A 15,000-nucleotide genomic window follows, 5' to 3' on the forward strand; every position below is an offset into this window, starting at 1 on the left:
CTGCTTTCCTCATGTGACTTACAGAGCTGAAATGCACTTGCTTTGTCAAGCTACAGGATAAAATGATTACTCGAGGTAAACACGCTGTGTTTTCTCTCAAAACGGGTTGGTAGCTTTGATGAAGTCTCCTGTTTACCAGCCCTGGGCACTTCCATGGGCACTGTGCATGGTGCAGATCCTCAGAGGTGACCACGTGCTTGAATGTGTGAGGGGAGGCGGAAGGAATCCCAGCTCTTGATCAAGAGCAGTGGGAAAGTTGTAGTGGTGTTCGTTTTATTATGATTTTTGTCTGCACCCGTCATTCAGTGGCAAGTTGCGTTTTGAGCCCCATCCTGTAGCAGAAGTGACATTCATCAGCATAAGGTGGATGGTTTCCCACCTAAATCCTTCTGGGGGATTTTTAGTGGTGATCATTTTCACAGTACTTAAGTTCAGGTAGTGTAAAAAAATCTCTAAGAGGAGCTTGCTCAGAGCAGTGTTTCCTAGGAGAGAGGTTGCATGGACAGGACAGGTGAATCAGGATGCTCCCCGGGGGCTCTGCCCTTTGTTACAGCTGACGATACCCAGACTTTTATGCCAGCACCCCCAGGCCCCCAAGGGGCTCAGGCTCTGTGGATGCCAAGATGTGACAGGGAAGCACAGGAAAAGAAAGGGAAACACACAAAGGGGCAGGTGTTACTAACTTCTCTTCCATCAAAGAGTGTTTAAATTCCCTCAAGGTTTTCTTCTTGTCATCGCAACTTTTATCCTGTTTGCAGAGCCTAGGTTGCAACGATCTTTGTGCTCCAAAAGTCTTGATCCTTTATGATTTCAGGCACTAATGTCTGCTTTTCAAAGCGTTAGTTGCAATGTTGATGACAATGGATTACTTCAGTGAAGAAACGTGGGGAACATATAGGTGTTTTCAGGCAGATAAGAAAATAGGAATCTCATGTTTAGCGCTGCCACTGGTGGCTGTTTCCTCCTCTCGGCAACGGGAGCCCCTTGCTTTTTCCTCTATCATGGAGGAAAAGGCCTTCTGGCATGTTATAAACGGCGGTGATTTGCAGATCCTTTCACGCAGCCTCTCGTGTGTTATCTCATATAATGAGAATTTCCCAGAGGTTCAAATCTTGGTTTTGCTCTGAAGACCCAGCAGTTACGAGATCATTAGGCTGCACAGTGCAGTTTTTAGTGTAGCCTATGTAACTTTTCCGATAAATGCTCAGTCCCTCCCCCACGAGCTGCAAGGCAAAAATGACAACTACTGTAATGTTGAAATTGGATCCAAAGGGATTTAGCAAACTGAGCATTTGCCATATTTAGCGTCATCAAAGTTCCTTCTTTCCATACTTCAGTGATGCGTTGCTGATCTTCTGATTAGTTTGATAGGCTGTTCCTCTTAAATCAAATCCACTACTCTTCCTAAACCCTCCACCTTTATTTCTTCTTGGGTGAAATTTGTGCATGTACTTTAATATTCCTAAATTGACTATTAGGGAAAAAAAAATGATAAAGCTAAAACGTGCGTTTGGTCCGTATCAAGCTGTGCCATTGATTTGCTCAGGAATCTGTGATACCGTGTTTCTCTCCCGGTGCAGTGGAACTGACAGCTTTTAGCAAAGTCAAATAAGATGTTTAACAAACCACATGCCCTATCGTTTTTAGCCTTGCCATTGTACCCTTGTGGCTGCGAGCCAGAGAGAGATACAACGCCTCCTCCCGCGCCGTGCAGCTCTGCCCGTGTTTTGTGTGCACACGTGTGTGGACGTGTGTGTGGCGGCTTCCACGCTTCTCTCTCCTGCTGTGGGGTTCGCTGGAGGAACTTGTGCTGAGCGTAGCTGCACAGAACAATTTGAAAAAGAGTCTTGAAAGAGGGGGGAAAAAAAGCTTTTTCTTTTTCTTTTTTTTTTCTTCTTTTTTTTTTTTTTTTTAATGAAAAATGAAGATGCTTCTCTCTTCTGGGGCAGTTCTGCCAAAGAGGGAGAAGGCGGCTTGTCCTGGTGAATGAAAGCCGCAAATGTCAGTGTCCCAGCACAAGTGCCGAACGAAGTTGGTCAGAAAGAGAGGACAGCTTGCAGTGCCACTTGATATCAGTCTCATCTGTGGTGCTGCCATAGGCTTTTTGAATGCCAGCTGCAGTAACAAAAGTCAGGTATTGTTGCCATGCATGAAAAGAAAAAATAATCCCAAATCATTTTGTAACTCTCTTTCAAAATCTGTCCTAAAAAAGAGCATCAGCACTCACAGTTGTAACTGTGACAGGGTGGTTTCAAGTGAGGGGGACACCATGCTGCCAGATAAAATAAAAAGCCAGATAAAATAAAAATATGGTTATTTTTTCTTTTCAATTTATTTACTTAAACCAAGCAAAAGAAATTGGCCTGAGGATAGTACCTGGATTTTATCCTTGCTTTGGCTCCCGTTCCTCCATCAGCCGTTTTCCCTGGCATTTTTTGTAGTTACTGTCATCCTCTGTACATTAACATCTCTCTGCATGGTCCTTTTCCTTGTACACATTTAACAACCCAGCCCCAGCTCTGAAATCCCAGGCTCAGTCCGCCCATGCAAGGCATTTTCCTCGATTCCCTCCCTCCTGCCTGCCGCATACGCTCACTACGCTCCTGCACATAGCCCATGGGAACGCCCCAAGGTGAAAAACATTTTTAGGAAGTTGCCTCTGCTTTTGGCAGGGGAGAATCATAGTGGTGAGGAAAAACCTAATTGAGGCTGGTTGTGCTCAAGTCTTAGCAGAATGGTTATCTTAAAGAGCTTTGAGTTAGTCCCATAACCATCAATGGGATTAATTAAAGCAATTCAAGTAACACCACCTATGAAGTCCAAGTAATAACCCAGTCACATAAGTGGTCCATGAGCTCTTGAGAGGAACGCTGGCTGCCAAAATTTTCAGAAGTGATGATGGGTTTAGGCCAGGTCCATTTTGAGATGCTCAACTGGAGATGTGTCATTGAGAGCCACTTTGTCAGGAGGTCCTCGATGGTCCATTCCCTGACAATGACGTGTGCCCATTACTGCATCCAAAAATCAAGACATCCTAAATTATTGAAAATTCCGGCCACTCATGTGCCTATTTTAGGAACCCGTGTCCTTCCTGCAGGATTCATCTCAAACTGAATTAGGGTTCATCAGAAGGAGAATTAAAGCCTTTGAACCTGATTCTTATTTAAACTGAGACCATGTACACATGTTTTTGCAATACGAAGGCACTGTAAGGGAGAATTTATAACCACCCTAATGCTCCTTTACACAACTCGAGCAGTGTAAAGTGGTCTCCAGAGAACTGAAAATCAAGTCAATAACTTGCTAACTTCCATCTCAAAGCTTGCGTGCTCTTTCTTTGCAAGCTGCAGCGGCGATCTGCGCACTTGTAATGGGACCAGAAGTGGGCACAGGCTAATGGGACAGTTGTTTATTTTAGTATTACACTCCTCGCATTTTTTTCCTCAGCTGTAGACTTCCTCATTCAAGGGGTTTATTGTTGTAGTGTTTCGACATCATTCTCAGCATTCTTAAAGAAAAAGTCGGAAGGCCTCTCTCTTGCAGTCTGCTGCAAGGAGAATAAAGCTGAATTTGCAATTTGAGAATAGCAGACGTAACTGTCCCGATTCCCCTGAAGAGAAACTAAAACATATATCTAGATGGAACTTCCTTCTCACTTAAAAATCTTCTTGCTTTCGGGAAATTTAATTGATGCCCTCAGGCCTTTTTCCTTTTGTTTTGTTTTGTTTTGTTTTGTTTTGTTTTAATTTTGAAGAGGCGCTCTTGTGAAACAGCAAAGCTTTCCTTGAAAACTGCACAGGAGTCGAAGCTGATTTGTAAATCGAGTAACAAAATCCACGGCTTTCAGTAGAAGGGCTGTGCAGCACACGTATCAATTAATGCTGGTTAATCAGCTTTTGCAGTTGGTGGAACTGCAGATTGTAGTTGGAAGCTATTAGGGAGGAATCGCAGGAGGAATACTGTTGCAGGACTACGCTCGTTTTTTATGTTTGTGTCCTCTGGATTCAAGGTGTTTGTATAATGAAGTTGGCACATTGATATATGATCTATTTTTTAATGTCATTACAATTTTAGTTCCCTCTGCCTTTTTGTCATTGGGTTACATTTAAGCACAGCAAGATCAACTTTAAACTTCCTTACTCAACAGCTTTATTAGTTATAACGTACCGTGACCTTTCTCAACATTCTTAAAGAAAAAGATACAGTGTAATGTCACTTTACTTTGCTTATTGTTCTTTGTTGTGGTGAACAAAGCATTTTCTACAGTGGCTATAGCACATAATTATACAGCTTTCAATAGCGGTGTCTTGGCACATATCAAAGTTCAGAAGAGCCTTTAGAAAAAAAAAGATGTTTTGTGGCAGCCTAGGGAGGGTCTCATCTTTCCTTCAGAAAATAGTTCAAGGCTCTTCTGTCAAGCTTCCCTACTTAGAGCTTTTTCTCCTCCTGCTTCATAAAGTTTAAAGGGGATTCAGTGGAGTTCTATGATCTATTTCCTTTGAAAGATTGTTCCTTTGCACAGAGAAGTCCTTTGACTTCAAGAGTTCACAGATTCATGTCTTTAGGTATCATATGTCTGACCTTATCAGTTACTCTATTTAATGTAGGAGAAAAAGTCTCAACTCTTTGTGTTTGTCTGTTTTGCCTCTGTGAAATGATTTGGTGAAAAGACCATCCTTTTTAACACACCACTGAGAGGCCGTTTCTGACTGTAACCTACCCTGTGGCTCTTCTAAAAAAAAAAAAAAAATTGTCCTTGTGTTTTGTGTATGGATGATTTCACAGTGAGAATAGAATTATACAAGGACAGGCACACATAAAAAAATCTTTTGCTCTCTTTTTCCTAAATGATCTATTGGCTATTTTGGTGGCTGCTACTCTGGTTCCCCAACAGGCACGACCATTTAACAAACACAGAGATAGCGGCTGGAGTGCTGGGCCAGCAGTAGGTTTTCCCTTGCTTCGACCTACCCCAAAGGCCTTCATAATTAATTGTCCTTCAGAGATGAGGAAAGTTCAGAGACAGTGTGTGTAGCGATGTCTATTGTCTGACATTCAGTTCTCCTTCCCTCAGCTCTTTTTCTTCGTTCCACAAAGGGTTATCAATAGGAGCAGGGAGCAAGCTCTCTTCTAACAGCTGCTGGTGGTGGCGGTGGCTGTCTGCGGAAGGTATCATTGTGTTCAGCCATCTATGGATTAAATGGCTGCAAAACTTCTAACAACCTTTTCAAACGGGCGTGTTTATTTCATCTAGATTACACAGACCTATTTAGCTAATTAAAAACTTTCTCAGAACCCCTTCTCCTTTATGCAAGGGGGGGAAAAAAATTGCAACCCTGCTGTAATTATGAAGAATGGCTGCCATGAAACTTTGGTAAATAAATGAAAGATTCGATCAGCCAGCTTTGATCGAAACGCACCAAATAAGCGTTGGTTTGTTTGTTGAGTTGCTCTGTGTTTTTGCTTCTTTCTGTTGTTTTGGTTTTGTGGTTTGTTTGTGTTTTTTTTTTCTTAGAGGGAAGAAGGATGCGTAGTAGAAAAAGCATGAAAGAAAGCGCTGGTGTGAGCTGTAACAGAAACAAACACTCACCCAATTTAAAAAACTGCCACAGTTCCTCCTGTCTCTGCTCATAACATCAAAGTGCAAAGAAGCTGGAGTTTGCTAAGCAGATTATTAATATTGTTATGCCTTCTGCTATTAATTTAGATTCCTCTGTGGCATAATTATTAAACTTCATATACCACAGGATGAAATTATATACATGCTTCCCTGTTCTCCCCGATGGTACGCTGAACAAATATATGGTATGGTTAGTAGATATGCAAGAAGTATAGTCAAATTAGGGCTGTTTATTAACAATCGTTATGTTACTGCTCCAATTAATTGGGCGAAGCCAAAAAAGACAAATACAATAATTCTTCCACTGAACAGTTTAACTAGCAAATTAGGGAGGTATTAATTTTTTTTTTTAATCGCAAAAAAAAAAAAAAAAAAAAAGGACTGCACTCTGGACCTTTACCTGCATTCTACAGAAATACATCGCTTTGCAATGACACAGGATAATCATATAAAACATTTTCTGGGCTCCATCTCACTTCCTTAATGTTAAGAAGGACTGCACAACAATCAAGATCAATTATTGTACTGATTAAGTTATTAAGCCTGGCGTTTGGAAACAGGTTTTCTGTATTTAAGAAGAAATTACGTACAAAGAAGATGCAGCTAATACAGTAATGCAAAAAAAAGATCATAAAAAATTAAAGTTATTCTTATGAATCTTTCATTAGAAGCAATGAAAAGGGACACTGGTGAAGCCAAGTGCTTTGTTCTTCTGAGCTCCTCTTGTAGGGCCTGATCCTGCGAACAATTACGTACTTGAGTGTTCCTTCTGCCAGAGCCCTGGTGGCGCCTTCAGCCAACCTCCTTCTCTGTTACCGTTCACCCAGGCAGCCCCGTGAACGACTGTCAGGGCTGCTCTGCTCCAGCAGACAAATGCTCCCTTTAAAAAAATCCGTCAAAAAGTCCTGTTAAAAAAAAACAAAAAAACAACACGCTACTGCATCGCCCAGCCGTACTGAGGCAAGCGCGTGCTTTTACGCAGGAAGAGCTGTTGTGAAATGATTTAAGGGTACTCAGAGCTTTTCAGATTACTCCCCACCGCAAATAACATGTTAAGTAGTAAATTGCCCTAAGCGGTGTTTTATTACTGATCAATAAAATAGTAATCTCGTCCTTTAGCGTGGAAAATAATTTTAGTGGGATTTTTCCTGGTTTAGTTCATGAATAACAGTAAACCAGAAAGTGCAGCCCCCGAAAAAAAGCGAAACCTGTCCTTGTTTGTTTCTAATTTTGCTCTGGGGGAATCCTAGGATTGTTCCAGCCGAATGGTGCAGGGTTTCTGTGCGTGCGCCTCTGTGTGCGTGGAGTGGTGGTGTGCCGTGCTTTGCTTTGGGTGAGGTTTTTTTGTCTCTCTCTCTCGCTCTCTCTCTCTTTTTTTTTGTTTTTACAGTTGTTTACTGGTACTCATCCTTATTGCCCCGTCCTCTTCTCAAACAAAACAACCCCTTTCCAAAAAAAAAAAAAAAACAAACACAAAAAACAACAAAAACAAAACAAAACACAACTTGGCAAACTCTTCCGACTCCTACTGCCATTTCATTTTGCATTCAACAAGGGGTAGTGGGAATTGAAACGTCAACTGGAGATGGAGAAAAGCACCAATTTATAGTGCGCTAGCCTTGCACAATTCAAGATTTCTTTTGCTAGCTGCACACATTATACTCAACCTCTCGCCACTCTCTTGTGGCAGTTGTGAGGAATGGCTATTCCTTCCCGTGTGTGTACTGCAGGCCTCTAAAGACTCTTATTTATTCTCTCCCATGTCACCTTGTGTACAGTCTGGTCTGTGACACTGATGGTGATTATGTCATTATTTTGCTCTGGGGGCTTTGGCACATCTGCAGAGCTGATGCACATCTTCTTTGTTACGCTGGCATACGTCCCATAACGCAAATGCTTCATTAGCCTTACTGCCTGCCTCCTTGCCAGACAAGAATACCCAAATCCAAGCTTCTTTTTGCTCTGTTCTTTTGTGTCTGTGATGAGCCTTTATTCATCTTCCTAGTTCTTCCCTGTTTTCTATTTTTCTGTGCAAAACTGATTTCCAGATGTCTGTATTTGGGTTCTCCAAAAATCCATCCTGGATGAGGAGTGAGAAGCAAGGTGAATTTTAACCCATGTTATTCCTCACAAGAGTAAAGTCTTACTCCTCTCAAGCTTAAACCCTTTTTCATTCATCCTGCACAGAAAGAATTTGTTAGGCTAGGCAGTTCCAGTCAGTGGCAATATTTTAAAACTTGTCGTTCGGAAAAAAAAAAAAAAAAAAGAAAAAAAAAGAATAAGAAAAAAATTACGAAACCAATGATTTCTCTTACCATCTAGTAAATTCTAGTTGTGGTGTAGTGGGTAACATGCAAGTTGCACGTTATTCTTCCAGGCTTTATTTCTTTTAGACAACACAGCTAAATTTTTCATGCAGAAGCGGCACCTTCCAGTGAAGGAGAAGAGAGTTTGTAAGACCTGATCGACTGAAATTTCTTATAAGCTGTGTGTTCTTACTCCTTTTTTCACATTAAAGGGCATAGAACATTTTGTACTGTGAAAACTGAAGAAAATGTTTGATCTTCTAAACTTTATCGAAGCTCTTCTATGTAACTATCATACCAGAGAGATTTGAACTAGTGGGCTAGCTGCTAGTTTTCTAAGATTTTGCCATCCACATCCCACCCACCCCGCACTTTTTTTACATGGTACTGAACTAAATTCTGGGCTGGATTCTCAGTTTTGGTGTAAATCAGCTCCAGCAGTCAGAGGAGCTAATTAATGCGTGCCAGCTGAAGAGCTGTCTTTTGTTGTATCACTATACAGTCAAGTGTGTGAATATTTGTTAAATGTTAATTGAAAAAAAAAAAGTTTCATTTGTTTATTTTAAAATGAAAAATTGATTGCAGACCTAGATTTGGAGCCATGGAGCCATCATGTTTATGGCTGTGGGGTAGAGGGGGGCGTTGTTTTTATTTTTGTAAGGGGCTCTTGCCAAAAGAGGAGGTCCCAGCCAATACCGTCTCATGGTGCAGGGTCTGGGCTGTGTGACTGACTTTAACAGAAGTCATACAGATAAGGTTGCCCCTCCTGTAGGACTTTGAGTAGGTCACCTTCAAGCAGAGCACTGCTCGGTATCCTCAAGGTGTTTTAAAATGGATGAGGGTCGGGTCCTCATAACATGAATTAGGGATTTTCCATGACCTTTGGAAACTGGGAGAGAGGTTTAGCAGAGTCACAAAACCTTGTGATCTCCAGCCTAATGCAATGGAGATGTTATTTTGAAAGATGCTTAAATCTGTAGAAGTGAAATGCTGAGCCCAAGAGGAAGCAATGGCAGAACATCGCAGAGGTCCACGGGGACTCTGTCCCCATCACCTGCATGAGAGAGAACCTGGGAGCTGCAGGAGCCACGTCTCAGTACCATACTGAAGTGACGACAATAATGCAAGGACTGCAGTTAAAAAACACTACTCAGTCTAAGAGAGAGGGAGTATTTAGCATCATGGGGCACTTCGTAGCTACGCAGAGCTTGTGGCAGGACTGGCGTATTGCTGAATTTTGTAGTGCAGAGACAGAGCCCAGCGCCTTCCTGACGCGTGTGCATGGCTGGGTGAGAGAGAGGGACAGCCAGAAGGGCCAACTGAATGAAGGTAATCGACATACTGGAGATGGTTTCTCCCTGTGGATCTGGAAGGGGCAAGGTTCATCCTTCTTATCTGCAGAGGGGGAAGTTGCACAGCCTGGTGCTGCCTTGTTTCACTGTGCTACCAGCGGGACTCGTGAACTGCCCTTGGGGGGCACGGTTTCAAGGCGCTGGTGGAAATGTGCCATCAGAGGAAGCTGTAGCCATGCAGTAGTCCAAAAGTGCTCAATGGTACGGCCTGGAAGTTGCTTCTGCATGCAACGGAGGGGCTATGTAGAGAGCAGCAGAGCGGGGAGACACGATCTCTGTTGCTCAGCAGAAAGGCTGCGGGACTGATTGAGGCTTAGGGGACAATGATGATGTAGACGCATAAATGCATTTAAAGCAGTAGTCTACAACTTCAGAAACTTTTCCACAGGAGAGAGGGGAAATCAACACTGAAAAGAAAAGCCCTTTAACTGCCAAGTATCAGTGTTCAGGGAGAAGCCGAAGTGGCTTATCTCATGCAATTGCGGAGAGGGCTGGCTCCATCGGGCCCAGCCTCGAGGTTATCTCATCCAGCGCCGTCTGCAGCCGCACCGTTTCCTTCCGCAAGGGCTAGAGAGGAGTCAAACGAGAGGCAGCTCAGTCCATTAGGGCTGAAGACTTTGTCTTCCGACCTCACAAGGTTCGCTGGTCCCGCACTGGACCTGGTAACTGGATGCCTACAGCCGCACAGCTCTGGCTGGAGCAGTTCATCCCATCACGGTGGGCTCCATCCAGACGTGCACAGCTACACTGGGCAGGAGCTCAGCAGAGATAGTCTAGGGGGAAGCCTGGGCTGGTGGGGCTGCTTCATTTACAGCATCCCGTGCCCACAAACCATGCGCAATTTCCTTCCCTGGCCCCTACCCTCTGCCATGGGAGAGAGGAAGGGAGGTCTCCCACTGCCAGAGGGCACGCTTACCACCTTCATGCCACCCCCAAAAGGACCCCAGTGACCAGCCATTTCCCTGCCAGACTGATTAAGCACCACCTGCTTCCCATCCCTGCCTCCCCTGGCCCCAGCACACACAAACCAAGCAGGGAAAGGGCACTGTGGAAACCGCTGGGGCTTTTTCAGGGGCAGGCACAGCCGACGGAGGTTACTGCAATGCAGAGAGGTGGGGAGAGTGAAGAGGAGTAAGCAACACCAATTACTGATGTTTACTCACTGTTAGATGTTTTTATGAATGCATTATGAGGTGTACTTTAGATATACAAGCCTTTAATTGGGGCTTCTGCTATAGCATTAATGTTTCATCTAAAGGGCCAAATTCTGCTGAATTAAAAAAAAAAAAATCCCTACGCACTATGAGCTCTGCAAACCTCTCTACTCATGGTTAGCAGTTTCTACATGCCCTGCTCTCTTAGGCATGGAAATAGACCTTGAGAGTGGAGGATGTCCTGCTGGGGGGCGAGCCAGCATTGGGTGGTCATCCTCATACTTACTTCCCTGGGCAGGTTTTTTGTGGGCGCCTGTGCACAGTACCTGCCAGAATTTGGCAGCAGGGCACATCATGTGCCGCTTGGCGTTGTCAGCAGCCTCTTGCAGCAGATTGCATTTCCCCACAGTGGGTCTGAGTTACTGTCAGACTGTTGGGGGTGTGAGTCTTATTTCTCCTCCAGGTTCGGAATGAGACACCTTGGGTGTGACAGTGACCCCTCCTGCGGTCCTTCCTTACTTTCCCCAACACATACTAAACCCCCAGCTATCACAAGCCGTGGGAGCCTTAGTGATTTTTCCACTCTGCAGCAGTGCCATTGGCAATGCAGTGCGTTAAGGGCAATCAGAGTTTCCATTAGAAGCCTCTACGTCTCATTGCAGCTCTAATTCATCAGCAAGGCAGCAAAGGAAGCTTGATAATCATCTCCCCAGTTACATGCTATCGATAATTTTTTGAGGAAGGGGAAAGGGGAGGACCGAATTGCAAGGTGCAAATAAGTCTAAATAAATTGTCAAATGGGAAGTCTGTTACTTTTACTCCAGCCCGCTCAGCTCTTGGGTCTCACCAAGTTTTCTGCTTAAAAGCCGGCTTGCCGAGGCCGTTGTGTTTGCAGTGGGCAGTAAGTGTATTTCTGTGATGGGTGGCCTCAGTGCCTGAACTACGGTCACAGCAGTGCCAGGGCAGAGACCCTCCAGGCATACTGGCCACACAGGGACAAGCAGGAGGCAGGTGTGGGACGATGTGTCTGTGCCCGTAGAGCTGGGAAGTGCTGCTCCCTTCCTGCCTCCAGCCGGGGCCGGCAGCGCTGACGGTGCTCCAGCCGCCCGGGGAGCCTGCAGAGTACTTCCCAAGCTTTATTTGTGGAAAAGCTTAATTGAAATGCAAGTGATTAAATCTAATGTATCGCGCAGTATCCATTTTCACTGTGCTACCACTTTCACTTCCCTGATAGTATCAGACATCTCAGCAGCCCCACTGTCAGGCTTTTTTTCCTTGTAAGAGCCGTGCCCGTTCTCCCTCCTTTTGTGAGCTTGGCGGAGGAGATAACAGTAAGCCAGCAGTAGATTAGTAGTGCCCCAAACCCCACATGGGGGATAAGGCATCTCAGCTTCATTTCAGGCAAACAGGTTTAAAGTGCATTCTTAAATCATTTGAGGGCCATGTGTTTTCCAGCTTTTTACAAAGACTGAAAAAGCTCTGGCATAACAGGAACTGCAAGAAGGAACCTCTGTTGTTTTCCCAATTTTTCTTTCCAAGCTGGGCTCGGGCTAATGCTTTTCTCTTCCTGCACACCAGGCTCAGCACTGCAGTGTTGGTGCTGTCCCACAGGAGTGGGATCCCCTTTCAGTGGTACTGGGGCTGGCAGCAGGACAGCAGACCATGCTGAGCAGCCACCCAACTCCTTGTCTACCTTCTTCTCTTCCCCAAAAATCTGTTTCTTAACAGATTTGCACAGCAAGAGCTGTGAGAGCAAACTCAAAAGCAATAAACATAGACCGTGGTGGCACAAGAGGGGACTGGGGCACATGTAGCAGTGGGCAAACCAGTGCCCTGGTCTCTAGAAAGGTGTTGGTAGGGAGAAAAGTGTATTTAGGGAAGTGTCCAATGGCTGAGGTATTTTTCATTTGTGTTTTTAAAGTAAAAGCATCCTTTCCAACTATTTCCCTCTCCTCATAAGTGATAATGGAAGAGGCATTAGCCTTTCCATCGCCTGAGCCAACCTATTTTTTTCTAAGAGGTGTCCAGGATGTTCAGCCAATTGAGTGATCTAATTAGCTGAAAATTGTTAATTTCCTTTACCTTATAAAGCACCTAACACAGAAACTGTTAAATAATGTTAAGTGTCAGACTTAAACCGAGAACATTGGGCCATATGCTGCCGTGGCTTTCGCGCCAAAAAGTGTAGCAACTTACTCCAAAACCTGCCTCCAAATTCTGTGCAGAAGCCAAAGCCTCCTGCTTGATATGCTGCCACACCAACTCGCAGCACTAAGATGGTCCCACGCAGCAGCTCGCCGCGCTCGGGGAAGGAGAGCATGTGGATGTGTGAGGGGAGGGGAAGGGCTGGGTAAACATGCGAGGGGCCAGGACACTGGGACACCAGCACGGTATTGCACACATGCTGCCCTTGAGAGAGCAGGAGAAGCTCTGGACAGGGTTAGCCTGGGAAATAGTGCCTGCAGCTGTGAACTGTGCAAGTCCCTGCTTAGCAGAGGGCCCCGGGGATAGGTAGGTGAGTGGGATAGGTGAAAATGGGCTGCTTCTAGCTCTTCGTGTAGTAGGGGGTCACTGGCTCGGTGGGATGCACGTGGGGAAAGACACCAGTGTCCCAGTGTCACCTGCCTCCCCACAAGCCACAAGAAAGTGGCCTCAGAAGTAGCCAGGTGCCTTGCTGTGTTCCTTCTGGCTTGGCTCCAGCGTTGGTGCCTTAGGGGAAGGGAAGGGTTGGGAAGGGACTACCACTCCATAGGTTTCCTCCATGACAGGCTGTGAGTATGGGAATACACATCTAGGTGCCAGCTTGCCCCCAAAGCCCACAGGCTTAAATCTTCATCCTGTGAGTAAGGGACACGGGGCTGCACATGGGTGATGTACGTAGACTTTCTCAAGCATCTCCTTTCAGAAGGTTGTGCTGTGCCCCCAAAGCTCTTCTGTAACACTGGATCTCATTCCCATTATCAGCCAAGGTCAGGTTCTCACCCTGACTTTGGGGTGCTTGTGCACATCTAGTTTGTTCTTTGTATAAGGTCTTCTAGCATAAATATTTCCCCTGAATCATCTTCTGCCTTTGCTGCACCTGTGCTGGTCCAGACCACTGCACACCCACTGCAAAGCCATCTGCACTGGAGCTGCACATGGTGAGACTGCTCCCCCGGCACGGACTCACTCGTCATCCCGGAGAGGTTCTCCACCACTTGCCATAATGGATGCTCTTTATGTCTTTTCCTGGGATTAAGAGGCTCCCTGCGGAGCCCCCCTCTCCTGTCACTGCCCAGACCATCCACCTAGAAGAGCTCGAAGAGCAATCTGGCCTCCCCCCCAGCCTGTTTACCTCCCCTCTCCACGACCTTACGCTCTGCAACGTGAGCAGCCTTCACCAGCTGAAGACCTCTGATCCCAAGTCCACAAGAGATTTTGGCTTTCCTATTTGGCAAGGCGACTTGTTGCCCACCAGGTCAACATGAATAAAGATTTTTTAAATCCATGAAGTCCTGCAATTGCAAAAAAAAAAACACACAAAAAAAAAAAAAAAAGGAAAGCCACCTCTGGGTAATTTTACTTCTGCTGGCAGCCTGACATCTTGAGCTGTCTGTGCTGCACTTGTTTATTTCTGCTCATAATTAGGATCAAAAAAATCCAAACAAACATTCACCAAGAATTCTACTTTATATAAAATTTGAAAGTAAAATCAATCCTGACCCAATCTTATCATTTTTAAAGTATGTTTATCCAGCTTTGTAGTAGGAACAAGCAGACTGTTTGAAGGCCACATAGTTTTCAAACCTTGGTTGCAACACGTTACCCCATTTTGAAACCGTCTTTATCTAGCCGAGAAAACTAAAATCTGTTTGACAAAGTAGCACTCCAGCCAGTTTATCTTGCAATATGGCTTTAGCTCACAGAGCCTATTGATTTCCTTAAATTAATGTTTACAGAATGCTACTGAATTTCACTCAACGGGACATTGTTCTTTTGAAGCTTTGTAAAATATGATACAGAGTGTTATTGCCGTTTGTTCCTTTGCTAAGACTGATGAAACATTTATTTTTTTAAAGTGCAGCCTTGAACTATAGCTGTTTCCTACAAGTGTGTTTACTCTTGGAACATTAGTAATACAACACACTATCAGACTCCAGCACAATACCACAGGCAAAGTCTGTAGGTACGCTCTGGCCAGCCTAATCATATAAATGGAGCTGAAGTTTAACGCAGATTAGACATCGTATGAGAAAAGGTTTCGAGCTTAGCCCAGCTGTCCCTGTCTGAAGGATCTTCAGCTTTGTGCACTACAGCCAAGCAGTTGTCTGACGCTGTTACAATATTAGAACGGTTGCATTGGTCTTGGTACTTCTAAACATGGGACCCCGTACTGAAAACCAGTGTCTGATCCTCTCCCTCTGCCCCCAGCCAAGTGAATAGTTTTAAGGGTGCCTTGTGCGTGGTTGGGAGGCTCTCGATCCCATCCCTGAGGAGAGCTTGAAAATCTGCTCCAAGAAGCACTTACGTTATTTCCAACATCCACCCAAATTTTGGTACTTTACTACAGTGAGGTTGCTGTTACCTAT

At 44.8% G+C, this 15,000-nt stretch overlaps 1 protein-coding gene across 3 annotated transcripts in view; it reads left to right on the forward strand.

Annotated features, from left to right (window-relative positions):
* PROX1 (prospero homeobox 1) overlaps positions 1-15,000 on the forward strand; it is a 48,706-nt gene that overhangs the window by 21,510 nt on the left and 12,196 nt on the right. The window lies entirely within an intron of this gene.

Source organism: Aythya marila, assembly GCF_965140915.1.
Source record: "Aythya marila genome assembly, chromosome: 3".
NCBI classification, from domain to species: domain Eukaryota; kingdom Metazoa; phylum Chordata; class Aves; order Anseriformes; family Anatidae; genus Aythya; species Aythya marila.